The sequence below is a fragment of the Panthera onca genome, chromosome A1 (assembly GCF_046562875.1).
Source record: "Panthera onca isolate mPanOnc1 chromosome A1, mPanOnc1 haplotype 2, whole genome shotgun sequence".
Classification (NCBI taxonomy): domain Eukaryota; kingdom Metazoa; phylum Chordata; class Mammalia; order Carnivora; family Felidae; genus Panthera; species Panthera onca.
Genome location: NC_138339.1, coordinates 149644820 through 149671418, shown reverse-complemented (window position 1 = coordinate 149671418; position 26599 = coordinate 149644820). Strand labels below are relative to the sequence as shown.

General features: G+C 38.1%; 1 non-coding gene across 5 annotated transcripts in view; it reads right to left on the bottom strand.

Annotated features, from left to right (window-relative positions):
* The window catches only part of LOC132681721 (uncharacterized), a 73809-nt gene that overhangs the window by 2673 nt on the left and 44537 nt on the right, over positions 1-26599 (bottom strand). For 3 of the 5 annotated variants that reach the window (XR_013557644.2, XR_013557645.2, XR_013557641.2), the window contains 3 exons: positions 14031-14240; positions 2336-2504; positions 299-397 (listed from right to left, as the gene is read on the bottom strand). This is a non-coding gene — a transcript (uncharacterized LOC132681721). Of the gene's footprint in view, positions 1-298; positions 398-2335; positions 2505-7956; positions 11036-14030; positions 14241-26599 lie in introns of those variants that run through there. The other 2 variants (XR_014138118.1, XR_013557643.2) reach the window with 2 other exon arrangements.

Here is a 26599-nt window from a genome sequence, read left to right as displayed (position 1 = left end):
TGAAGAGAAAAAGGGGAGCTACCAGTTATTCAACAAAACCACTGCCAATCCTGATCAGTCAGAATGATAGAAAGAGGGGAGGAAAGATTGAGGGTTCATCCCCAGGGGTCATCTTTATAAACTGAAGTGTCCTTTTAATTAAGAAAAAAAACTTCCTAGAACCTTAAAAGCATTAATAACCTAGTTTTATGCCAATGTAGAAAGTCTGATTTTGGTGCTCACAAGAACAGTCTTGGCTTTTCAGTCCTTACTAGCTACAACCTGTCATTCAGAGCAATTGAAAGCAAACAATACTCACCTCCACACACAGATTTCAGTCTGGTGTGTTAAAAGTCATGTTCTTGTCATGCTCTTTATCATCCACTTAAAGTCCTAGTGTGGGTGTGAGATCTGAATTCTTGGGGAGAGAAGGGAAGCTATGTTAGGGCTGTCTCAGACACACAGGTCCCTTTTCCCTGCTATAAACAAAATCACTGCCAAAGCAGAAAGATGCAGAACAGAGTTTTCTCCTTGCCAAGACTATCAAACCTTCAGATGGAGTAAAACGTATCTGCCACACAGCAAGTTAGGACCAAAGATGCAAAGTGGGATTTGGCAAAAACTGCCAGCACCTTCCTTTGCTTCTCTTACTATTACTGTTTTCTGCTCTAGCCCACAAACTACTTGGTTTTGTCCTGTTTTCAGAAATGCTTATATGCACCCAAATCATGTACTTATCCTCTTTTCATTTCCTTACTGGGGGGTGGGGGGGGGGCCAATAAATTATCTTGAGTCTTTAAAAAAGAAAAGGAAGGGACATCTGTGCAGCTCAGCTGCTTAAGCATCCGAGTTTGGCTCAGATTATCTCAAGGTTTGTGAGTCGACCCCCACACTGGGCTCCTTGCTGTCAGCACGGAGCCTGCTTCAGATCCTCTGTCTTCTTCTCTCAAAAATAAATAAACATTTTTTTATTTTTATTTATTTTATTTTATTTTATTTTTTAATATATAAAATTTACTGTCAAATTGGTTTCCATACAACACCCAGTGCTCATCCCAAAAGGTGCCCTCCTCAATACCCATCACCCACCCCATCACCCACCCTGCCCTCCCTCCCACCCGCCATCAACCCTCAGTTTGTTCTCAGTTTTTAACAGTCTCTTATGCTTAAATAAACATTTTTTTAAAAAAGGGGTTCTGTAATGGACCAAGGGTAATGTATATCTAGTATGGTTAGGGTTTCTATTAGCTAAATCGGTTTCTGGCACCTCTCAGCTGAAAGCCTGTCCATTGTGCCCAAAGACCCAGAAGACATTGATTTGACCTGGTGGCTGGGAGTTCTTTCTGCCTGTCCAAAAGACTTAGTTTGTAGTTGCAGGCAGCTTCTATAGTAAGTGCCTAGGGAGCTTTGAGAAATGTGATGTCCCCACGTTTAAAAGCCACTGCAAACTTCACTTGTTTACTCTGCAGAAACATCTCTGGAGGAAGAGCCCCAAAGTGATCAATTATTGTAAGATAGTGAGGGGCTTAGGAATAAGGTAAAAGTAGCATAGGGGGATGGAGTTACTGAGGCACTAAAGCCTATTTCTCCACATCTCCACTGAAGTTTAAAAATGCCTATATTAAGAAACATGTTATTAAATGCTTAGGTGCATTTATGCAGTCACCAGAATTTTATTAGTTTGAATATGAAGAATAAAGCAGACACTGTTGGGGAACAAAAGAAAAGGAAAAGCCAAAAATCAAATGAGGCAGATTCCTTATTTGTAATAGTGTGTCATTTTACTACTACTAACTATGGTATTTATAGCAGTGATTTTTTGGTTGCATTTACACAAATAAGATAGTTTGGAGGAGTAACAATAAAATAAAGCTAGTTTGCAAAATGTTTTGTTACATTATTCAATTTACCCAATAAAAACTATCATGATCTTCAATAATACAGTAATTTCCTCTGTATTGAGGCTATTTACTCACTATGCAGACATCTTGTTTTCAAAAAATCAGTTGTATCCAGTCAATTAGTATTTTCAGTTTAAAAAGTAAAAGGCCCAGCTAAACATCACCTTATAATGTGACCCAGCAATCGCATTACTAGATATTTACCTGATTTCAAACCTTACACCCACGCAAAAAACCTGCATGTGATTGTTGATACCAGCTTTTATTGTTAATCACCCAAAACTAGAAGTAAGCAACATGTCCTTCAATAGGTAAATAATAAGTAAACTGGTACATCCATATTTAGCAATTTTTTTTAAGACCATCAAGCCAAACAAAAAAATGGATGAAGCTTAAGTTAATATTGCTAAGTGAAAGAAGCCAGTCTTCATTAAATTCTCCAAGCAGGCTCTCACCTTGAAATGGGAGTCTTCTCATAGAATCTTCAGATGCAACAAAAAGTCTGGGTGTGACATCCATGACTACTTTATAAGTGGAGAGGTTTTAATCCTAGTAAGAGCATCTCACAGTTTGGGAGTTCTGCTGTTACTGTTGATCAGCATCAAAGAGCAGAGGGTTGGGTAACTGCAGAGAAAAAGACCCTGATGCCCTGTCAAGTAAAATTCTCGTGTAAATACCAAGAGTATAATGAAGAAAGAATTGCCTGAAGAAATAAAAACAGAACACGCCCCAAGACAGAGGATAGTTTGTGAGGCTTTCTTCACTTCTCATAAATTGAACGTTATTCTCTGTTGATGGTGGGCGGGCGGGGCGGTGGGGGGGGGGGGCACTTCTTCTAAGCCTGTGGTTCCCGCAAGGTTACTGAGGCTAGCGGCTGGAGAGATCCAACGTGGAGGAGAAGTAGGGAGACCCAAAGTTCCCTCTCCTTTCAAACACAGCAGTTTTGAGGACAGAGGACTTGGAATTCCAAGAGTCGGAGCTGCAGAGTGACAGAGACATCTCCAGAGGCCCACGGGAACAACCTGGTCAGCTGTAGGTGCATGATGCGTGATTGCCAACTGGGGAAGATAAAATGGGCAGCATAGGCGTGGAGGGGAGGCATCCCCTTTTGTGGAGAGACAAAAGGAAGAGAAAGAGAGGCTGTGGAAGTGTAGGATTGTATTTGGATAAGAGAAAAACCGTGGACCAGGAATTGGAAGAAAAATGGAGAAAGATACAATGTCTAATTGCAGGGCTTTCTCCAGACGGGGCCAGCTGCCTTGTTTGTGCACCTGGGGAGGAGGGGAGCCAGCCCTGGGCTAGGTAACTAGCTCATAAATGCAGTCCACAGTGTGGGAAAGCAATCCCCTCCCTCCAGGGCTGTGGGAAGAAGGTAAATAACCATTCAAAGGACAAAGACTGCCTGTGCCCGCCAGCCAGAGGCCCTTTATTGGTGGGGTGGAGCAGCACTTTCCTGAACCAAGAAACGTGGAGGGGGATCCCTTAAGACATCAGGATTTGAATCCCAGCCAAGCACTAGGGAGGCATGGGAGTCGACAGAATGGGACAAACCACCTCCTTTGTGCATGCCAGGCACTGTGAGGAGCCAAAGGCCCTTCATCATTGGGGGAGTGGCACTTCCCAGGAACCGGAGTGCATGGAGCAGGATCCTTTAAGACATCGGGGTTTGAATCCCAGAGGATTGCCAGGGAGACAATGGAGACTGGAGCAAAAAAAACAAAAAACAAAACAAAAAACAAAACAAAACAAAACAAAACAAAAAACACGGCCCACTTGCACCTGTGCGGCACTGTGAGGATGGCCTGAACAGGGTTTGGGACACCCAGTCTGGGGAGAAGAGACTGGGGTGTTGCCATTTTTCTCGCCATCACCAACAAGGTGGGGCTTCAGGGAACAAACAAGGGGGCACAGTGTAGGCGGGACCCGCCTACACAAGACCACGCCCCTCCACAGCTGGTAACTGTGTATCTACCAGAGCCGGATTCACGCTGACCAAGCAGACAGCCCCTCCTCCAGACCAGCACTGCCACTGGTTCCAAGAAACCCAGAGGTTTTGCATTTTCTGATTCTTGGACAATTCTTACTATATATTTTCTCCCTTTCTCCTTCTTATTTCTCCCTTTCTCTTGTCAGGTTATTCTGGCTATTTGTTTGTTTAAGCAGACATATTTAATCTATTCTTTTTACACCTGTTCTCCTTTATTTTCCTCTCTCTCTCTGGATTAAGCCATATAGTTTCTCTGCCTGGTCAATTTTCTTTTCTTTTCTTTTTTCCAGCCCCTGTCATTTCTCTCTTTTTATGGGATAAGGCCTTTTCCACCACCACCCCCCCTCATTTTTTAATTTTTTTTTTCCCTAGGGTTACTTCAATGAACAAATCAAAAAACACCTGGTGTAGGGTCCAAACAATCACTACAAGTAGGGAGATAAAGCAACCAGAGTCACGACAACACAGAGCAAGTAACACACTCCAAAAAACACCTCCTGAAGGGCCAGGCCCTGGACAGTTTATGATGCCTCTTTAATATAGTAGTGTTCACAGGTGCAGGACACATAACAAGTTTTTAAAACACATAAGGGACAGAAAACAGGCCAAAATGATGAAATGAAAGAATTCTCCTCAAAAAAATTCCAGGAAGAAATGACAGCTAAAAATTGCTCAAAACAGATATAACCAATATAACTGAGCAAGAATTTAGATTAATAGTCATAAGATTAATAGCTGGGCTTGAAAAAGGATAGAAGACAGAAGAGAATCTATTGCTGTAGAGAACAAGGAACTAAAATATAGTCATGACGAATAAATAAATGTTGAAGTGAGGTGCAAAATAAACTAAATGTGTTCACAGCAAGGATTGAAGAGGCAGAGGGGAGAAAAGTGAAATAGAAGATAAAATTATGGAAAAAGATGAAGCTGAAATAAAGAAAGACTTAAAAAATTCTAGACCACAAGAGGAGAATTAGAGAACTAAGTGATTTAATGAAACATAATAATATCCATATTATAGGAGTTCCAGAAGAGACAGATTAAGGGAAACAGTAGATAAATTATCGAAAATTATTAAGCAGGGAAAAAGAGAAATAAAAAACTAGTAGACCACAAGGGAGAATCAGAGATAATAATATCCATATCCTAGGAGTTTTGGAAGAAGAAGAAGAGACAGAAAGGGACAGAAAGTATACTTTAACAAATCATAGCTGAGAACTTCCCCAATCTGAGGAAAGAAGACATTGAAATCCAGGAGGCACAGAGAACTCCCTTCAGATACAACAGGAACCAATCTTCTCCATGACATATCATAGTGAAACTGGCAAAATACAAAGATAAAGAGAGAATTCTGAAAGCAGTTAGGGACAAACGGGCCTTAACCTACAAGGGTAAACACATAAGGGTAGTAGCAGACCCGTCAACTGAATTTGGCAGGCCAGAAGGGAGTGGCAGGAAATATTCAAGGTTCTGAATAGGAAAAATATGCAGCCAAGGATCATTTATCCAGCAAGGCCGTCATTCAGAATATAAGGAGAGATAAAGGTTTTCCTACACAAACAAAAACTGAAGGAGTTCATCAACCACTAAACAAGCCCTACAAGAGATCCTAAGGTGGACTCTGTGAGTGGAATGTTGCAAAGACTACAAAGGACCAGAGACACACCACAAGCATGAAACCTACAGATAACACAATGACACTAAATCCATATTTTTCAATAAAACGCTAAATGTAAATGGACTAAATGCTCCAAAAACACGTATCAAAATGGATAAAAAACAAAGCCCATCTATATGCTGTCTACAAGAGACCCATTTTAGGCCTGAAGCCACCTTCAGATTGAAAGTGAGGGGATGGATAACCATCTATCGTGCTACTGGAAGTCAAAAGAAAGCTGGAGTAGCCATATTTACATCAGACAAACTAGATTTTAAACTAAAAACTGTAACAAGAGATGAAGAAGGGTATTATATAATAATTAGAGTCTATCCATCAAGAAGAGGTAACAGTGATAAATGTTTATGCACACAATTTGCAAGCACCCAAATATATACATCAATTAATCATGAATATAAGCAATCTTACTGATAAGAATATAGTAATTGCAGGTGATTTTAATACTCCACTTACAACAACGGACAGATCATTGAGGCAGAAAATCAATAAAGAAACAATGGCCGTGAATGATACACTGGACCAGATGGACTTGACAGATATATTCAGAACTTCTCATCCTAAAGAAGCAGAATACACATTCTTCTCAAGTGCACATGGAACATTCTCCAAGATAGATCACATACTGAGTCACAAAACAGCCCTGAATAAATATAAAAGAATTGAGATCATACCATGCAAATTTCCAGATCACAATGATATGAAACTGGAAATCAACCACAGGAAAAAGGTTGGAAAGCCTCAAATCCCCGGAGGTTAAAGAAAATCCTACTAAAGAATGAATGGGTCAACCAGTCAAAGAAGAAATTTTAAAAATATATGGAAGCAAATGAAAATGAAAACACAACAGTCGAAACCCTTTGGGATGCAGCAAATCAGTACTAAGAGGAAAATACATTGCAGTCCAGGCCTATCTCAAGAAACAATAAAAATCCCAAATACAAAATCTAACAGCACACCTAAAGGGCCTATGAGCAGAATAGGAAAGAAACCCCAAGGCCAGCAGAAGAAGAGAAATAATAAAGAGCAGAGCAGAAGTAAACAATATAGAATCCAAAACAACAGTAGAGCAGTTCAGTGAAACTAAGAGCTGTTTTTTTGAAAAAATAAACCAAATTGATAAACCCCTAGCCAGACTTCTCAAAAAGAGAGAGAACCTAAATAGATAAAATCACAAATGATATTGGACATATCACAACCAACCCATCAGAAATACAAACAATTATCAGAGAATATTATGAAAAATTATATGCCAACAAACTGGCAAATGGACAAACCATAAGAAATGGACAAATTCCTAGACACACACACACACACACACACACACACACACACACTACCAAAACTCAAACAGAAAGAAATAGAAAATTTGAACAGACCCATAACTAGTGAAGAAATTGAATCAGTTATCAAAAATCTCCCAACAAATAAGAGTCCTGGTCCAGATGGATTCCCAGGGGAATTCTACCAGATATTTATTTATTTATTTATTTACTTACTTATTTTTAAATTTACATCCAAATTAGGTAGCATATAGTGAACAATGATTTCAGAGTAGATTCCTTAGTGCCACTTATCCCTTTTACCCCGTCCAGCCTCCCAAAAACCCTCCAGGAACCCTCAGTTTCTTCTCCATATTTTTGAGTCTCTTATGTTTTGTGCCCCTCCCTATTTTCATATTATTTTTCTTTCCTTTTCCTTATGTTCATCTGTTTTGTCCCTTAAAGTCCTCATATGAGTGAAGTAATGTGATATTTGTCTTTCTCTGACTAATTTCGCTTAGCATAATACCCTCCAGTTCCATCCACATAGTTGCAAATGGCAAGATTTCATTCTTTTTGATTGCCAAATACTCCATTGTATATATATACCACTTCTTCTTTATCCATTCATCCATTGATGGACATTTGGGCTCTTTCCATACTTTGGCTATTCTTTATAGTGCTGCTATAAACATTGGGGTGCATGTGTACCTTCGAAACAGCACACCTATATCCCATGGATAAATGCCTACTAGTGCAATTGCTGGGTTGTAGGGTAGGTTCTATTTTTAGTTTTTTGAGGAACCTCCATACTGTTTTCCAGAGCAGCTGCACCAGCTTGCATTGCCACTAACAATGCAAAAGAGATCCTCTTTCTCCTCATCCTCACCAACATCTGTTGTTGCCTGAGGTGTTAATGTTAGTCATTCTGACAGGTGTAAAGTGGTATCTCAGTGTGGTTTTAAATTGTATTTCCCTGATGATGAGTGATGTTGAGCATTTTTTCATGTGTCAGTTGGCCATCTGGATGTCTTCTTTGGAGAAGTGTCTATTCATGTCTTTTGCCCATTTCTTCACTGGATTATTTGTTTTTTGGGTGTTCAGTTTGGTAAGTTCTTTTTGGATTTTGGATACTAACCCTTCATCTGATATGTCTTTGCAAATATCTTCTCCCATTCTGTCAGTTGCCTTTTAGTTTTGCTGATTGTTTCCTTTGCTGTGCAGAAGCTTTTTATTTTGATGAGGTCCCAATAGTTCATTTTTGCTTTGGTCTCCCTTGCCTCCGGAGACGTGTTAAGAAGTTGCTGTGGCCAAGGTCAAAGAGGTTTTTGCCTGCTTTCTCCTCAAGGATTTTGATGGCTTCCTGTCTTACACTGATGTCTTTCATCCATTTTGAGTTTATTTTTGTGTATGGTGTAAGAAAGTGGTCCAGGTTCATTCTTCTGCATGTCGCTGTCCAGTTTTCCCAGCACCACTTGCTGAAAACACTGTCTTTATTCCATTGGATATTCGTTCCTGCTTTGTCGAAGATTAGTTGGCCATACATTTGTGGGTCCATTTCTGGGTTATCTATTCTGTTCCATTGATCTGTCTGTTCTTGTGCCAGTACCATACTGTCTTGATGATTACGGCTTTGTAATACAGTTTGAAGTCCGGGATTATGATGTCTCCTGCTTTGGTTTTCTTTTTCAAGATTTCTTTGTCTATTCTGGGTCTTTTCTGGTTCCATACAAATTTTAGGATTGTTTGTCCTAGCTCTGTGAAGAATGCTGGTGTTACTTTGATGGGGATTGCATTGAATATGTAGATTGCTTTGGATAGTATCGACATTTTAACAATATTTATTCTTCCTATCCAGGAGCATGGAATCTTTTTCCATTTTTTTGTGTCTTCTTCAATTTCCTTCATAACCTTTCTATAGTTTTCAGTGTATAGATTTTTCACCTCTTTGGTTAGATTTATTCCTAGGTATTTTATAGTTTTTGGTGCAACTGTAAGTGGGATCAATTCCTTGATTTGTTTCTGTTGCTTCATTGTTGGTGTATAGGAATGCAACTGATTTCTGTGTGTTGATTTTATATCCTGCAACCTTGCTGAATTCATGAATCAGTTCTAGAAGTTTTTTGGTGGAATCTTTTGGGTATTCCATATAGAGTATCATGTTATCTGAGAAGAGTGAAGTTTGACCTCCTCCTGGCTGTTTTGGATGCCTTTTATTTCTTTGTGTTGTCTGATTGCAGAGGCTAAGACTTCCAATACTATGTTGAATAACAGTGGCGAGAGTGGACATCCCTGTCTTGTTCCTGACCTTAGGGGGAAAGCTCTCAGTTTTTCCCCATTGAGGATGATATTAGCGTTGGGTCGTCCATATATGGCTTTTATGATCTCCAGGTATGCTCCTTCTATCCCTACTTTCTTGAGGGTTTTTATCAAGAAAGGATGCTGTATTTTGTCAAATGCTTTCTCTGCATCTCTTGAGAGGATTATATGGTTCTTGTCCTTTCTTTTACTGATGTGATGAATCACATTGATCGCTTTCTGGGTACTGAACCAGCCCTGCATCCCAGGTATAAATCCCACTTGGTCGTGGTGAATAATTTTTTTAATGTATTGTTGGATCTGGTTGGCTAATATCTTGTTGAGGATTTTTGCATCCATGTTCATCAGAAAAATTGATCTATTGTTCTCCTTTTTAGTGGGGTCTCTGGTTTTGGAATCAAGGTAATGCTGGCTTCATAGAAAGAGTTTGGAAGTTTTCCTTCCATTTCTATTTTTTGGAACAGTTTCAAGAGAATAGGTGTTAACTCTTCCTTAAATGTTTGGTAGAATTCCCCCGGAAAGCCATCTGGCCCTTCGACTCTTGTTTTTTTGGCAGACTTTTGATTACTAATTCAATTTCCTTACTGGTTGTGGGTCTGTTCAAAATTTTCTATTTCTTCCTGTTGCAGTTTTGGTAGTGTATATGTTTCTAGGAATTTGTCCATTTCTCCCACATTGCCCATTTTATTGGCATATAATTGCTCATAATATCCTCTTATTATTGTTTTTATTTCTGCTGTGTTGGTTGTGATCTCTCCTCTTTCATTTTTGATTTTATGTATTTGCATCCTTTCCTTTTTCTTTTTGATCAGACTGGATAGGGGTTTATCAATATTGTTAATTCTTTCAAAGAACCAGCTTCTGGTGTCATTGATCTGTTCTACTGGGGTTTTTTTTGTTTGTTTTGGTAGCATTAATTTCTGCTCTAGTCTTTACTATTTCCTGTCTTCTGCTGGTTTTGGGTTTTATTCGCTGTTCTTTTTCCAGCTCCTTAAGGTGTAAGGTTAGGTTGTGTATCTGAGATCTTTCTTCCTTCTTTAGGAAGGCCTGGATTGCTATATACTTTCCTCTTATGACCACATTTGCTGCATCCCAGGGGTTTTGGGTTGTGGTGTTATCATTTTCATTGTCTTCCATATACTTTTTAATTTCCTCTTTAACTGCTTGGTTAGCCCATTCATTCTTTAGTAGGATGTTCTTCAGTCTCCAAGTATTTGTTACCTTTCTAAATTTTTTCTTGTGGTTGATTTCGAGTTTCATAGCATTGTGGTCTCAAAATATGCACGGTATGATCTCGATCTTTTTGTACTTACTTAGGGCTGATTTGGGTCCCAGGATATGGTCTATTCTGGAGAACGTTCCATGTGCACTGGAGAAGAATGTGTATCCTGCTGGTTTAGGTCAAAATGTTCTGAATATATCTGGTTAAGTCCATCTGGTCCAGTGTGACATTCAAAGCATTGTTTCCTTGTTGATTTTTTGATTAGATGATCTGTCCATTGCTGTGAGTGGGGTATTGAAGTCTCCTATTATGGTACTACTATCGATGAGTTTCTTTATGTTTGTGATTAATTGATTTATATATGTGGGTACTGTCACATTTGGCACATAAATGTTTACAATTGTTAGGTCTTCTTGGTGGATAGACCCCTTGATTATGATATAATGCCCTTCTGCATCTATTGATACAGTCTTTAAAGTCTAGATTGTCTGTTATAACTATGGCTACTCCGGCTTTCTTTTGTTGACCATTAGCATGGTAGATAAGGATCCCCGTATTTTCAATCTGAATCTTTAGGTCTAAAGTGGCTCTCTGGTAAACAGCATATAGATGGATCTTGTTTTCTTATCCATTCTGTTGCCCTATATCTTTTGATTGGAGCATTGAGTCCATTGACATTTAGAGTGACTACTAAAAGATATGAATTTATTGCCATTATGATGCTTGTACAGTTGGAGTTTGTGGTGGTGTTCTCTGGCCCTTTCTAATCTTTGTTTCTTTTGGTATTTGTTTGTTTGTTTATATTTTCATCTTTTCTCCCCTCAGAAAGTCCCCCTTAAAATTTCTTGCAGGGCTGCTTTAGTAATCACAGACTCCTTTAATTTTTGTTTGTCTGGGAAACTTTTTATCTCTCCTTCTATTTTGAATGACAGCCTTGCTGAATAAAGCATTCTTGGCTGCATATTTTTCTGATTCAGCACATTGAATATATCCTGCCACTCATTTCTGGCCTCCTAAGTTTCTGTGGATAGTTCTGCTACAAACCTGATCTGTCTTCCCTTGTAGGTTAGGGACTTTTTTTCCCTTGTTGCTTTCATGATTCTCTCCTTGCCTGAGTATTTTGTGAATTTGACTATGATAAGCCTTGTTGATAGTCGGTTTTTGTTTAATCTAAAGGGGGTCCTCTGAGCTTCCTGGATTTTGATGTCTGTGTCTTTCCCCAGGTTAGGAAAGTGTTCCACTATTTTTTGCTCACATGACCCTTCTACCCCCATTTCTCTCTCTTCCTCTTCTGGGACCCTTATGATTCTGATGTTGTTCCTTTTTAATGAGTCACTGATTTCTCTAATTCTTAAATTGTGCTCTTTTGCCTTAATCTCCCTCTTTTTTTCTGCTTCATTATTCTCTGTGTCTTCTATCTCACTGATTCTTTTTTCTGCCTCATCTGTCCTTGCTGCTGTAGCATCCACCCGTGATTGCAGCTGTTATAGCATTTTTTTATTTCATTCTGACTAGTTTTTACTTCATTTATCTCTGCAGAAAGGGATTCTAATCTATTTTCGACTCCAGATAGTATTCTTATTATCATGATTCTAAATTCTGGTTCAGATATCTTGCTTGTATCTGTGTTGGTTAAATCCCTGGCTCGTTCCTTTGTGCTCTTTCTTTTGGGGTGAATTCCTTCATTTTGTCATTTTGAAGGGAGAAAAGGAATTAATGAGGTAGAAAAATTGAAATAAAAAAATTAAAATAAAAAAATATTAAAATTAAACACACACACACACAAAATTGAATAAATGATGCTAGATCCTAGGTGTGTTTTTGTCTAGGTGTTGAAAGTGGTTTGACAGATTAGAGGAAAAAAAAGGGGGAAAGGAAAAAAAGGAAATCATTTGAGAATTTGAAAAAATGAATACACTGAAGTAGATTAAAATGAGATGATGGGAGTAAAATAGAATTTGAAAAAATTTACACAAATGTAAAGAATATAGTAGAAAAATTAAAGAAAAATATTTTTAATAAAAATTTTAAAAAATGAATTTTTTCTCTTTCTGTATTCAAGAAAAAGAAAAGAAATGAAAAAGAAAAAAGAGAAAAAATAAAAACGTAATCATTTGAAAATTAAAAAAGTGAGTACTCTGTAGTAGACTAAAATAAAATGATGGAAGTAAAATATAATTTGAAAAGTTATACATAAAAGTAAAAAATATAGTAAAAAATTAAAGAAAAATATTTTAATAGAAATTGAAAGTAATAATGAAGTTTTTCTCTTTCTGCCTCAAGAAAAAAAAGAAAAAAGAAAAAGAATGTAAAAAAGAAAAAAAAGGAAATCGTTTGAAAATTTGAAAAACTGAATACAGTGAAGTAGACTAAAATAAAATGATGGAAGTAAAATAGAATTTGAAAAAATTTACACAAAAGTAAAAAATATAGTAAATAAGTTAAAAATATTTTTAATAAAAATTGAAAATAAAAATAAATTTTTCTTTTTCTGTATTCAAGAAAAAGAAAACAAGAGAAAAAGAAAAAAAAAGAAATAATTGAATACATGGACCTGCTAACAGATTGAAATAGGACTGAAATTACTTTGTTTTCCCTAGAAGTCAGACTATGAAGCACTTTATAGTCCTTAAACTAAGCAAGCGGTGAGACTTGTGTTCTTGAAGATCGAGATTGGCCCATTTGGGCAGGGCTCAGTGTAACGGCTCCCTTCTCCACTAGATGGTTCTGCTAGCCTACTGGGGTGGAGTGTTGTGGCATTTGTAGGTGGGAAAGCACATGCGCGGAAGCAGTGAAAATGGCACCACCCAGCTACCCAGTCCCTAGTATTGGAACTCTGCTCTCCCCACTCAGCAATTGCACACCCTTCCTTTGTCTTCAGCTTTCATCCACTCTCCGGGTTTTGTGAAAAAAAGCCCCAGGTAGTTCCTGTCTCCCGAGTTTTGTCTCAGATGCGCTGTGTTCCCCGGCCCCTTACTTCTGAAGGACTGCGGCTTTGACCCGTCCCGCCCCTCTGTGGGAGGGTCTCATCAAGCAATGGCCTAATGTCAGCTGCAACCAGGAACGCTTGCTGGACCCTGTTGCTGCCAGTGCCCGAGACTACAGCCAGGTGCCAGCCTGCCCCAGAAAAAGTTCGTGAGATAGTGTAGTAGCAGCTTTCAGGGATTATGGAAAATCACAACACACATCTGGCACCAGGCTTCACCCTTAACAACCTTTTTCCAGCACCAGCAAATGTGGCCATTCTCTGGGATCTGCTGGGATCAGGTGGCTTCAACGGTCTCTACCAAATGTCCTTCCAGCAGTGGAACCGCTTGTCCCTGTGTGGCCCAATAACCTCCCGGACCCCACTCTGCTCCTGGGGATTCACCCTTCCCAACAGAGCACCACCAGGTATCAAGCTGCAGAGTTGCAGCCTTTGTGCTCCCCTTGTTTACAGTCTTAATGGAATTTAAACCCTTTCTTTTCTCCTTTCTCCTTTCTCCCTTTTTAGTTTAGTCCCTGCAGCTGTTTCTAATTTTCCACTTTCTCTCCAGCTGTTTTTGGGGAGGGGTGCTTTTCCAGTATTTTCTCCCCCCCCCCCCATGTCTGTCCTCTCTCCACCTGCAAATGCACCTCACTGCCTGCCGTGGCTTCTCACTCCCCAAGTTCATGCTCCCCAAGTTCACCTCTCCATGCTGCATACCTGCTGAATTCTGTGGTTCAGGTTGTGCAGATTGTTGTGTTAATCCTCCAATCAGTTTTCTAGGTGTGCAGGATGGTTTAGTGTTGGTCTGGTTGTATTTCATGGATGCGAGACACACAAAAAACTTCTATGCTGTTCCACCATCCTGGCTCCTCCTCATCTCTACCAGATATTTAAAGCAGAGTTAATACCTATCCTTCTCTAGCTGTTCTGAAAAAATAGAAATGGAAAGAAAGCTTCAGAACTCATTCTATGAAGCCAGCATTACCTTGATTCCCAAACCAGACAGAGACCCTACAAAAAAAGGAGAATTACAGGCCAATATCCCTGATGAACATGGATGCAAAAATTTTCAACAAGACACTAGCAAATTGAATTCAACAGCACATAAAAAGAATTATTCACCATGATCAAGTGGCATTCATTCCTGGGATACAGGGTTCAATATTTGCAAATCAATCAGTGTGATACATCACATTAATAAAAGAAAGGATAAGAACCATATGATCCTGCCAATAGATGCAGAAAAAACATTTGACAAAATACAGCATTCTTTCTTAATAAAAACCCTCAAGAAAGTTGGGACAGTAAGAACATACCTAAACATCATAAAAGCCATATATGAAAAGCCCACAGCTAGTATCATCCTCAATGGGGAAAAACTGAGAGCTTTCCTCCTGAGATCAGGAACACAACAGGCATGTCCACTCTCACCACTATTGTTTAACACAGTGTTGAAAGTCCTAGTATCAGCAATCAAACAATAAAATGAAATAAAAGACATCAAAATTGGCAAAAAAGAAATCAAATTTTCACTTTTTGCAGATGGCATGATACTCTACATGGAAAACCTGAAAGACTCCACCAAAAGTCTGCTAGAACTGATACATGAATTCAGCAAAGTTTCAGGACACAAAATTAATGTACAGAAATTGGTTGCATCTCTGTACACCAATAATGAAGCAACACAAAGAGAAATCAAGAAATCAAACCATTTACAATTGTACCAAGAACCATATTCCCTGCTGATGTATGTATAATACTTAGATAACTACACCCAACAAAAAATGTTTATATCCACACTCTTTTGTATGTCTGGGATATTAGTTAGCATATTGATAGCCCAAAACAAGAGAAACAAGGGAAAAATAAAAACCGATGCTTTGATTTGATCTCTGCTAGGTGGCAGTTGCTGGGACTGGTGGTAATGACCTGGAATATATTCAGTAAATATGTTGGGCAAATAGAAAATTCTTTTTTCCCTTGGGAAACATATTATACCCATCATTCAGAATATTTTGTAATCTAAAAGAATATTTTGGCTCTGGGTTCTCCTAAAATTTTTAATTAACATATTAGCCAAGGTCCACATAATCCCATTTGTGGAGTTCTTTGTTAAGCATGAATTAATAAGATATTAGTATAGATCATAAGCATCAATGAGTTACCGCAAAACCAAAACTATGTAGCATAGAAAAAATTCTGAATATCACATCACTTAAAATCATTTTCTTGGCGATATTGTTAAAAAGGAAGTAAAAAACTAAGAAATAACAAAATACCTAAAATAGAATCAGTAATTGTCAGAGATAATTAATACAAACTTCTACTCCTGGCCATGATAGAGTAGTTTTAGAAGAGCCATACTGGAACCCAGTAAAGCTAATAATAAAGCAAAACAAAACAAATCTTTGAAAAAACTGTTAATGACCAGTATTTGAAAAACCAAGATCATAGACTAGAAAGAACTGCATGGTAATGGTCTAATAACTTATGAGAAACTTTTCCCCATGGGAATTATTCTAAACATTGACATGAGACAAAAACTATGGATGTATTGAAAACCTCTTTTAATGAGTAGAAAAGCCAGGAGAGCTTTTGGTGACCTCATAGGACCAAAGAGACAAAATTGGAGGTAAAGCTCCTAAGACAGCCAGGATTTGAGTGACAGGAATTCCAAAACGTAGGATGACCCTGAAAAGTAATTCATATTTACCCTAAGGAATTAATCAGTTCTTGCAATGTTTTTTGTTTTGTTTTGTTTTTTATTTTTTTCTTAATGTTTGTTTTTGAGAAAGAGAAAGAGAGAGAGAGTATGCACAAGTGGGAGAGCGGTAGAGAGAGAGGGAGACACAGAATCTGAAGCAGCTTCCAGGCTCTGAGCTGTCAACATAGAGCCCAACTCAGGGCTCGGACTCATGAACCACGAGATCATGACCTGAGCCAAAGTCGGACAGTTAACTGACTGAGCCACAGTCAGTTCTTGCAATGTTTAAGGAAAGAGACTAAGAAGCTAAGTAGAAAGTAGCCAAATGATTGAGAATAATGTTTGCCATTTCTATGGTACCTCAGGAATCAAATTTTTAGTTCAGTATTTATTAAAGAGAAGGGGCTTACTTTAAGAGTCTAGTATTTTATTTGTCTCTTTTTTTATTTGTACATTTGTTTTGTTTCTTAAATTCCACATAAGACTCACTTATTTCACTTATTCTACCTAGATCCATCCATGTTGTTACAAACTCTTAGTTTCAAACCTAGGAATGGGAAAACCCCGTTCATCTGGTATTAACTAGCTTACCCAAAGCATATTGAACTATGATGGTCAAAGAAAATTAACACTAATTTTTGGGAAATAAAATAAATAATATTCTGTGCATTTGCAAAATATCTTATTTTGATTGCTATAACCTTAAACAATTTAGTTATCCCAAATGATTCAATGAATAAATTTCTCTGATTTTACCTTACTTAGAGCATCTTAAAAATAATTGGCCTTAGAAAGCCCTTTAACTGTACTACATACTAAAACAAAATGGTACAGAAAACCTACTTGGAAAACCTATTCATAAAATATAAATTAAGAAGTGTGTCCTATTTTTTAAAAAGATAAAAATTATATTAAATGTAAATACTGCTTTGGGTAGAATAGGTATTTTAACAGTATTTGTTCTTCATGAGCATGGAATATCTTTCCATTTTTTGGTGTCATCTTCAATTTCTCTCATCAGTGTTTTATAGTTTCCAGAATACAGATCTTTCACTTCTTTGGTTAGGTTTATTCCTAGGTATCCTATTGTTTTTGGTACAATTGTAAATGAGATTGATTCCTTAACTTATCTTCTATGCTTCATTATTGGTTTATAGAAATATAACAGATTTCTGTATACTGACTTTGTATCCTATGACTTTACTAAATTTTTGTATTAATTTTTTGGTGGAATCTTTCAGGTTTTCTATGTGCAGTACCATGTCAGCTGAAAATAGTGAAAATTTTACTTCTTCCTTGCCATTTTTGAATGTCCGTTATTTCCTTGTGCTCTCTGACTGCTGTGGCTAGTATTCCCAGTACTATGTTCAATAAAAATGGTGAGAGTGATATTCATGTCTTGTCCATGACCATAAAGGAAAAGCTCTCAGTTTTTCTCCATTGAGGATGATGTTAGCATGGGTTTTTTATAGATAGCTTTTATTATATTGAGGTATGTTCCCTTTAACCCTACTTTGCTGAGGACTTTTATCATGAATGGATATTTTCCTAGTCAAATGCTTCTTCTGCATCTATTAAAATGTCTATACTACCCAAAGCAATCTACACATTTAATACAATCCCTATCAAAATACCAACCTTTTTCACAGAACTAGAACAAACAATCTTAAAATTTGTATGAAACCACAAAACATCCTACATAGCAAAAGCAATATTGAAAATGAAAGGAAAAGCTGGAAGCATCACAATTCCAGACTTCAAGTTACATTACAAAGCAGTAGTGATCAAAAGAGTATCATACCGGCACAAAAATAGACACATAGATCAACGGAAGAGAATAGAAAACCCAGAAATGAACCCATACTATACAGCCAATTAATCTTTTACAAAGGAGGAAAGAACATCCAATGGAAAAGGGAATGTCTCTTCAAAAAAAATGGTGTTGGGAAAACAGGACAGCAACATGCAAAAAATGAAACTGGACTACTTTCTGACATCATACACAAAAATAAACTCAAAATGGATTAAAGACCTAAATGTGAGAGCTGAAACCATAAAAATCCTACAAGAGAACATCAGCAGTAACTTCTTTGACATCGGTCATAGCAACGTCTTTCCAGATATGTCTCCTGAGGCAAGGGAAACAAAGGCAAAAATAAACTATTGGGACTTCATCAAAATAAAAAGCTTCTGCACAGTAAAAGAAACGATCAACAAAACTAAAAAGGAACCTATGGAATGTGAGAAGATATTTACAAATGACATATCTAATAAAGGGTAATTATCCAAAATATATAAAGAACTTATAAAACTCAAATAATCCCCCATATGAATAATCCAATTTAAAAATGGGCAGAAGATGAAGCACCTGTGTGGCTCAGTCACTTAAGTGTTTGACTTTGGCTCAGGTCATATGTCATAGTTCACAAGTTCGAGCCCCGCTTAATTGGATTCTGTGTCTCCCTCTCTCCCTTTGCCCCTCCACTGCTCATCCTCTCTCTCTCTCTCTCTCTCTCTCTCTCTCTCTCTCAAAAATACATCAACATTTTAAAAAGTAAAATAAATATAAATATAAATAGGCAGAAGATATGAACAGATATTTTTCCAAATCAACAGCACAAGAAATAACAAGTGTTGGCAAGGATATGGAGAAAGAGGAACGCTCTTACATGGTTGGCAAGTATGCAAACATATGCAGCCACTCTGGAAAACAGTATGGAGGTCCCTTAAAACTTTAAAAATAGAACTAACTTACGATCCAGCAATTGTACTACTAGCTATTTACCCAAAGGATACAAAAATACTAATTCAAAGTGATACATTCACCCCAGTGTTTATAGCAGCATTATCTACAATAGCTAAACCATGGAAATAGCACAAGTGTCCGCTGACTGATGGATGGATAAAGATGTGGCATAGATAGATAGATAGATATAGATATAGATATAGATATAGATATAGATCTTATTCAGCTATAAAAAAGAATGAAATCTTGACATTCGCAATGATGTGGATGGAGCTAGAGCAAATTATGCTAAAGGAAATAAGTCAGAGAAAGACAAACACCATATTATTTCACTCATATGTGGAATGTAAGAAACAAAGCAAATGCACAAAAAGGAAACAAAGAAAGAGAGAAAGGCAAACCAAGAAACAGACTCTTAATTACAGAGAGAACAAACTGATGGTTACCAGAGAGGGGCATGGGTTAAATAGTTGACAGGGTTTAAGGAGGTCACTTGTGATAAGCACGGTTTAATATATGAAAATGTTGAATCACTAAATTGTACACCTAAAACTAATATTACACTGCATGTTAACTAACAAGAATTTGAATAACAATTAAAAAATAAAAGATTAGAACCTTATTATCATTTCAGTAGATTCAGAAAAAACATCAGACAAAGTACAACATCTATCCATCCTCAACAAAGTAGGTTTAGAGAAGGGGCACCTGAGTGACTCAGTCAGTTAAGCATCTGACTTCAGCTCAGGTCATGATCTCACAATTCATGGGTTTGAGCTCCACATTGGGCTCTGTGCTGACAGCTCAGAGCCTGGAGCCTGCTTTGGATTCTGTGTCTCCCTCTCTGCCCCTCCCCTGCTCATGCTCTGTCTCTCTCTGTCTCTCAAAAATAAATAAACATTAAAAAAATTATAAAGTAAGTTTAGAGGGAACACATCTCAAATTAATATAGGCCATATACAAAAGACCCACAGCTAATGTCATTCTCAATGGGGAAAAACTGAGAACTTTTTGTCTATGGTCAGGAATATGACAGGGATGTCCACTATTTAACATAGTACTGGAAGTCTTAGTTTCAGCAATCAGACAACACCAAGAAATAAAAGGCATCCAGATCAGCAAGAAAGAAGTCAAACCTTCACTGTTTGCAGATGATATAATATTCTATATAGAAAGCCCAAAAGACTCCACCAAAAAAAAAACCTGCTAGAACTAATTGAGTAAAATCATGAATACAAAATCAATGTACAGAAATCTGTTGCATTTCTATACACCAATAATGAAACATCAAATATGATTTTAATTTCTCAAGGCTTAGCTATGTCTAATTTTTCATCTTAAAATATATTTCTTACTTTTTAGGTTGTCCTGGCTGCACTCTAAAGATATAAGAAAGTCATGAGAAGAATGTGTTTTTTTTTTTGCTTTTTTTGTTTTTTTTTTATTTTTTTAATGTTTAGTTTTTAGAGAGAGAGAGAGACAGAGAGACAAAGTATGAGCAAGGAAGGTGCAGAGAGAGAGGGAGACACAGACTCTGAAGCAGGCTCCAGGCTCTGAGCTGTCAGCACAGAGCCTGATGTGGGCTCGAACTCACGGACTGTGAGATCATGACCTGAGCTGAAGTCAGACGTTCAACCGACTGAGCTACCCAGGAGTCCCAGGACAATGTTTTAAATGGACATGATTTTGAAGATTTTCTCAATCTCTAAAATTGACCTTGGGTTACTTGGGAACTCAATGAGCTTTTTTGTTATACATATAAACTTTCATAAGACAGCCATTCAAAGGTCTGCAGACACGACCTCACCCATGTACTTTGCCAAATATCATGACAGATGGAATGTTGGCCTTCAGAATTAGACATATTTTTTTTAATAATTTTGGTTGTAAAGCTGTGATATTCTTTTAGTTTCCTGGGGTCTTTCTGTGTGAACAATTTATTTTCTAAATACCTTTCAGACCATTACTATCAGTCCTAGTAACTGTAAGTGGGCATAGCTCAAACTCAAAATCTTAACATGGATTCCCTATCTCAAGCTCAAAATTTTAACATGGATGCCCTATTTCCTTTTCTTATGGATCATCAACATGCCAATCTATATTAAGATGATTAAAACAACAGTAACCATAGCAGCACCACTAATATTAGTCCTTGGTATCACCGTACTTATTGTAAAACCAAGCAGTTTGGACCTTACCAGGCATTGGCATTCCTAAATGCCATGTTCCTATGAGATTTCCTATGTATGTTCTTCATGACCTAGATCAGTGTCCACATGATGATGCTCTTTTACAGAGAGCACAAGGCAATCCAGCATGCCAATAGGACCAGTCTCCACAATAGGACTGTATGTGCTCCTGAAACCAAGGTTACTCACATGATCCTACTCCTGGTGATACATATATGAGAAAAGCCTGAGACTAGAGATTATCACTGTTTTTCTCTCATCTTGCTACCCATCCACCCTTGGATGTTGATTAAAACTGAAAGTACCATCTCCATATTGGTCTATGCGTATTCAAAGATGAGAAATCCCTTTTCAGAGGGACAGTAGTGATGTAATAGATATCCCACAGCCTTCTGCTGCAACTAAAGAGACTTTGTAATAATTTAGGAAAAAAAGGAAAAGTTCTTGGAAATGTTTTCAGTTTATTTACAACCACTATTTTACTAAGATAACATTCTGAGAATCAATTTAGAAGTATTCTATAAATTTTTTCTAGGCATAAAGTAATAGTTTAAAAGAATGCTTACAGTGTAACATATTTATAAAATTTAATGTATGAATTATACTTTTGTAAAATTAATGTGGAAACATAAGCTATCACGAAAATAAATATAATATAATAAAACTACTCTATGATCCAGAAATTGCACTACTAGGTGTTTACACAAAGGATACAAAAATACTTATTAAAAGGGATAAATGCTCCCTGATGTTTATAGCAGCATTATCAACAATACCCAAACTATGGAAGCAGCCCAAGTATCCACTGATAAATGAATAAAGAAGATGTGGTATATATGTATACACACACACACACACACACACACACACACACACACTGGAATATTACTCAATCATAAAAAACAATGAAATCTTGCCATTTGCAACAACGTGAATGGAGATAGAGAGTATTATGCTTAGCAAAATAAGTCAGTCAAAGAAAGACAGATGCCATATGACTTCACTCATATGTGGAATTTAAGAAACATAACAATGAACATGGGGGCAGGGGAAAAAGGCAAACCATATACGCAGACTCTTAACTAGAGAGAACAAACTGAGGCTTGCTGGAGGGGAGATAGGTGGGTGATGGATTAAATAGGTGGTGGGTGTTAAGGAGTGCACTTGTGATGAGCAGTGGGTATTATATGTAAGTGATGAATCACTAAATCCTACACATGAAACTAATACTACACTGTATGTTAAGAAACTAATATTACACTGTATGTTAACTAACTGGAATTTAAATAAAAACTTGGGAAAAAAAGAAAATTAAAAAACAAAAAGAAAAATGTGGGCAGGATAAACACAAAATTCAGGAGTTGTTACTTTTGGGAGTGGGCTTTAGAGTTGAGGTGGAAAGGGGATATGATCAGGAAGGATAACAAGGGGGATTTATCTGGAACTTCATGTTCTACATTCTAAGAAGTTAGATCATGGGGCACCTGGGTGGCTTGGTTAAGCACCCAACTTTGACTCAGGTCGTGAGTTCACAGTTCGTGGTTTCGGACCTCATGTCCAGCTCTGTGCTGACAGCTCAGAGCCTGGAGCCTGCTTCAGATTCTGTGGTCTCCCTCTCTCTCTGCCCTTCCCCTACTCACGCTCTTTCTCTCAAAAATAAATACACATTAACAAAAAAGTTAGATCATGATGTATAGATATTTTATTAGTCAGGGTTCTCTAGAGAAACAGAACCAATAGGATATTTATCTTTGTATGTATATATGTATATTTATGTATAAAAAAGATTTATTAGAAGGTATTATACCACATGACTATGGAGGCTGAGAAGTATCATGATCTACTGTCTGCAAGCTAGAGACCCAGGAAACCAGCGGCATAGTTTGAAGACAGAGAGTCAATAATGTAGATGCCCAGTCCAAGTCTGAAGGCATTAAGAATCAGGAGCAGTAAGTGCAGAAGATTGATGTCCCATTTCAGTACTCAAGCAGAGCAAATTCAACCTTCTACCACTTTTTTGTTCTATCCAGCACAAATGTATCCTTCAATGTATGGGATGATAGCCACCCACACTGAGGAGGGCCATCAACTTTATTCAGCCAACCAATTCAAATGCAAATCTCTTCCAGGGATACCCTCTCAGACACACCCGGAAATAATATTTAACCAGATATCTGGACATCCCTTAGCCCACTCAGGTTGACACAGAAAATTAACCATCACAGGTGTTTACTCCTTATAACTTTTGTCAATCTGAAATATTTTATGATTAATAAACACTAAAATAAAACATTTCCTTCAATTTATCTACATTATCAGAATATTATTCACTTTATTATCCCATTTATTTTTTAAATTTATTTTTATTGAAATATAATTGACATGTAACATGGTACTTTTTGTGTTTTATCCATCTTATTCTCCTAACAACGCTTTACCATAAGGGTTATTAGTATTTTTATATTATAAATAAAAATGCTAACATTCAGAGAGGTAAATAGGTTGAAAAAGACAGCTCATGAAGACCCAGGTCCTCCTTGCAATATCACATAGTGTCTGAAGAACTTTGGATCTGCCATCCCCTGGTTCTATCTCAGGTGGGGAGACTGAGTCCCACAGAGGGAGAAGCCCTACTTGGAACCCAGGTGCTTAGCTCACAGTTCACTGATACCAGCTTGAACATGATGGAGTATCCCACCTACACTCCAATGATGGGAAAGTGTGGCATTGGCCAAAGATGGAGTCAACTAGGGAGCTGAAGGCACTTATGAGGGCCCATGGGGTAGAGGACATACAGATCTTACCTGAGCTCTTTGAATCCAGGATTCATCACTTCAAACCTGGCCTCTGCATCTATCTGGTTGAAGACAGAGCTCAAAGTGGGGCAAGGCAAGTCTCCCAGTGCTGACTCACGATTAGCTCATATCTCTAGGCCTTGTCACCACATTTAGCCACCAGTACAAGGTCTGCTGATCCCCCAGACACAGCATTATGTCTGATCAGTCTGCTTTGGGCACAGCCTGCATCTTCCCATTATTTTACACCATCTTTTCTTATAACCACCTTTAACTCCAGCATAGTGTCTGCTAATCTCCCAATTGCTTACCACTCTGTGAGACCTTGGCTCCTGAACACTGTGCCCAGTGTCCTGACCTCCTTGGCCTGTGACCAAGGTCCCACCTTGTGGACAATGCTCTCAGCATTGGCTCAGCAACTCACTTTATCCCAACTCAGACCTGCAGGCTTGGTGTCAACTGAATACCTCTTTCAGAGAAAAAATTTTAAATCTGCCATCCCTGAAATGATATTTCTATAACATCTTTTTTAAATGTTTATTTATTTATTTTGAGAGAGGGGGTGGAGTGGCAGAGAGAGAGAGAGAGAGAGACTGAGAGAATCCCAAGCAGGCTCCATGTTATCAGCGCAGAGCCAGACACGGGACTCTATCTCACAAACCATGAGATCATGACGTGAACTGAAACCAAGAGCCAGACACTTACCTGACTGAGCCACCCAGGTGCCCAGATATTTCTGTAACATCTTGATTATAGGCCTATTTCTGGCCTTTGCCCAACCATGTTGGAGAAAGGCAGAATGTAAGAAAATATGCCTATCAAGGCTTTCCTCCCCCAGCCAGATCAACAATAAGAACTCTCAGCATTAATCCTCAGCACTGTCTTCTGGACAGACTTCCAATTACCACTCACTGGTTTCTGTCGGGTTTTTTCCTGGGAAAACAGGCGGCCACGTCTGCACTCCCCTGCAGCCAGCCTGGCCATGTGACTAATTTTGGCCAATGAGCTCTAAGCAGAATGTTGAGCATCTCTTCTGGGCCATCACTTGGGTAAACGCAAGGATGATGAGTGACCTCAGCATCATGGCAATGTGAGTTGCTTCCTATGTCTCTCTTCTTCAATTTACAACTACTAAGTCATCCATAACCCAATGAAGGTTCTTCAGCATAACACACCAGGATCTTGGAGATATCCATACACCTGTACATCAGAAAGTGGGTGTATTGGATCTCATAAAGGCAACATAACTGGGGAAGTAGCCACAGAAGCCACCATGACTCCAGTAGGTTCCAGCAATAGTGGCACCCATGACCCTTGCCCTTTCCTGAACCAGCAACCTCTGCAGCAACAGCACCTGCCACTCTGAGGGCACAAGCAGTGACTGCAAGAGCACCAGTGACACCTCTGCACAAGAGAGAGGAGGGTGGGAAGTGCAGGCTCCCAAATATATAGCTAGAAGGCAAATCAGAAAGGAAAAACCAAAAACTTGTGCTATAGTGCCATCTGCTAGAAAACTAAAGAAAGGCTTCCAATTGCCAACCTGTTGAACTGTTAGAATCAAAGTAAACAAAGCTTTACCTAAGTAAAAAAGTTGTTCACTGTTTCAAATGCACTGGTGGAGGCACCTCTATCTCATCAAACACCATGAAAAATCATAATAATACTGTACCACAAAAAAAAAGGAAAGAAAATTATCCAGCCATCAAACTCAAAGTCACAGAATATTGGGATCTGATATAGTATTAAAAATAGCTCTGGGGGTGCCTGAATGACTCAGTTGATTAAACATACAATTCTTAGTTTTGGTTCAGGTCATGATCTTGTGGTCTGTGGGACTGAATTCCTCCTGGGACTCCTCACTGACAGCAGGGAACCTGCTTGGGATTCTCTCTCTGTCCCTCACTCCCTCTCTCTCTCTCTCTGTCCCTTCCCTGCTTGTGCACATTCTCTCACCTCTCTCTCTCTCTCTTTCTCTCAAAATAAATAAATAAATTCTTAAAAATAGCTCCTATGAAGAAATTGAATGAGCTACAAGAAAACTCAGAAATGCAGGTCAATGAACTCATAAATAAATAAAGAACAGGAGTACTTTACCAAAGAGACTGAAATTTTAAAGAAGAACCAAACATTAAAGAGTACATTATCATGATGAGCACTGAGTAATGTACAGAACTGTTGAATCACTATACAGTACACCTGAAACTAATATAACACTGTATGTTAACTACACTGGAATTAAAATTGAAAACATAATTTAAAAAAAAGAACCAAACAGAAATTCTGGAGCTGAATAATTCAATCCATGAGGTGAAGAATACATTCAAAAGCACAGAATAGAGCAGATCAGATGGAAGACAGAAAAAGTAATCTGGAAGATAAGAATCTAGAAATGATTCAGGAAGAAGAAGAGAGAGAAGTAAGATTTCAAAGAAGTGGAGAAAACCTATGAGAGCTATCACACTCCATTATAAGAGCTACCATAAAGGAGCACCTGGGTGGCTCAGTCGATTGAGTGTCCAACTTTGGCTCAGGTCATGATATCACAGTTCATGGGTTCGAGCCCCACATTGGGCTCTGTGCTAACAGCTCAGAGCCTGGAGCCTGCTTTGGATTCTATCTCCCTCTCTCAAAAGTAAATAAACATTTTTTTAAATTTTTTAAAAGAAGAGCTACCATAAAAATAATGGGTATACCTACCAGAAGAAGAGAAGTAGACGGGGGCCTTTTGTTTTGGGAAAAAATCCTAAAATATGTGTGGAACATATTGCAAAAGACTACAATTAGCCACAACAATCCTAGGAAAATAATAGTGAGGGGAGCTAAGATGGCGATAGATTAGGAGGATCCGAGGC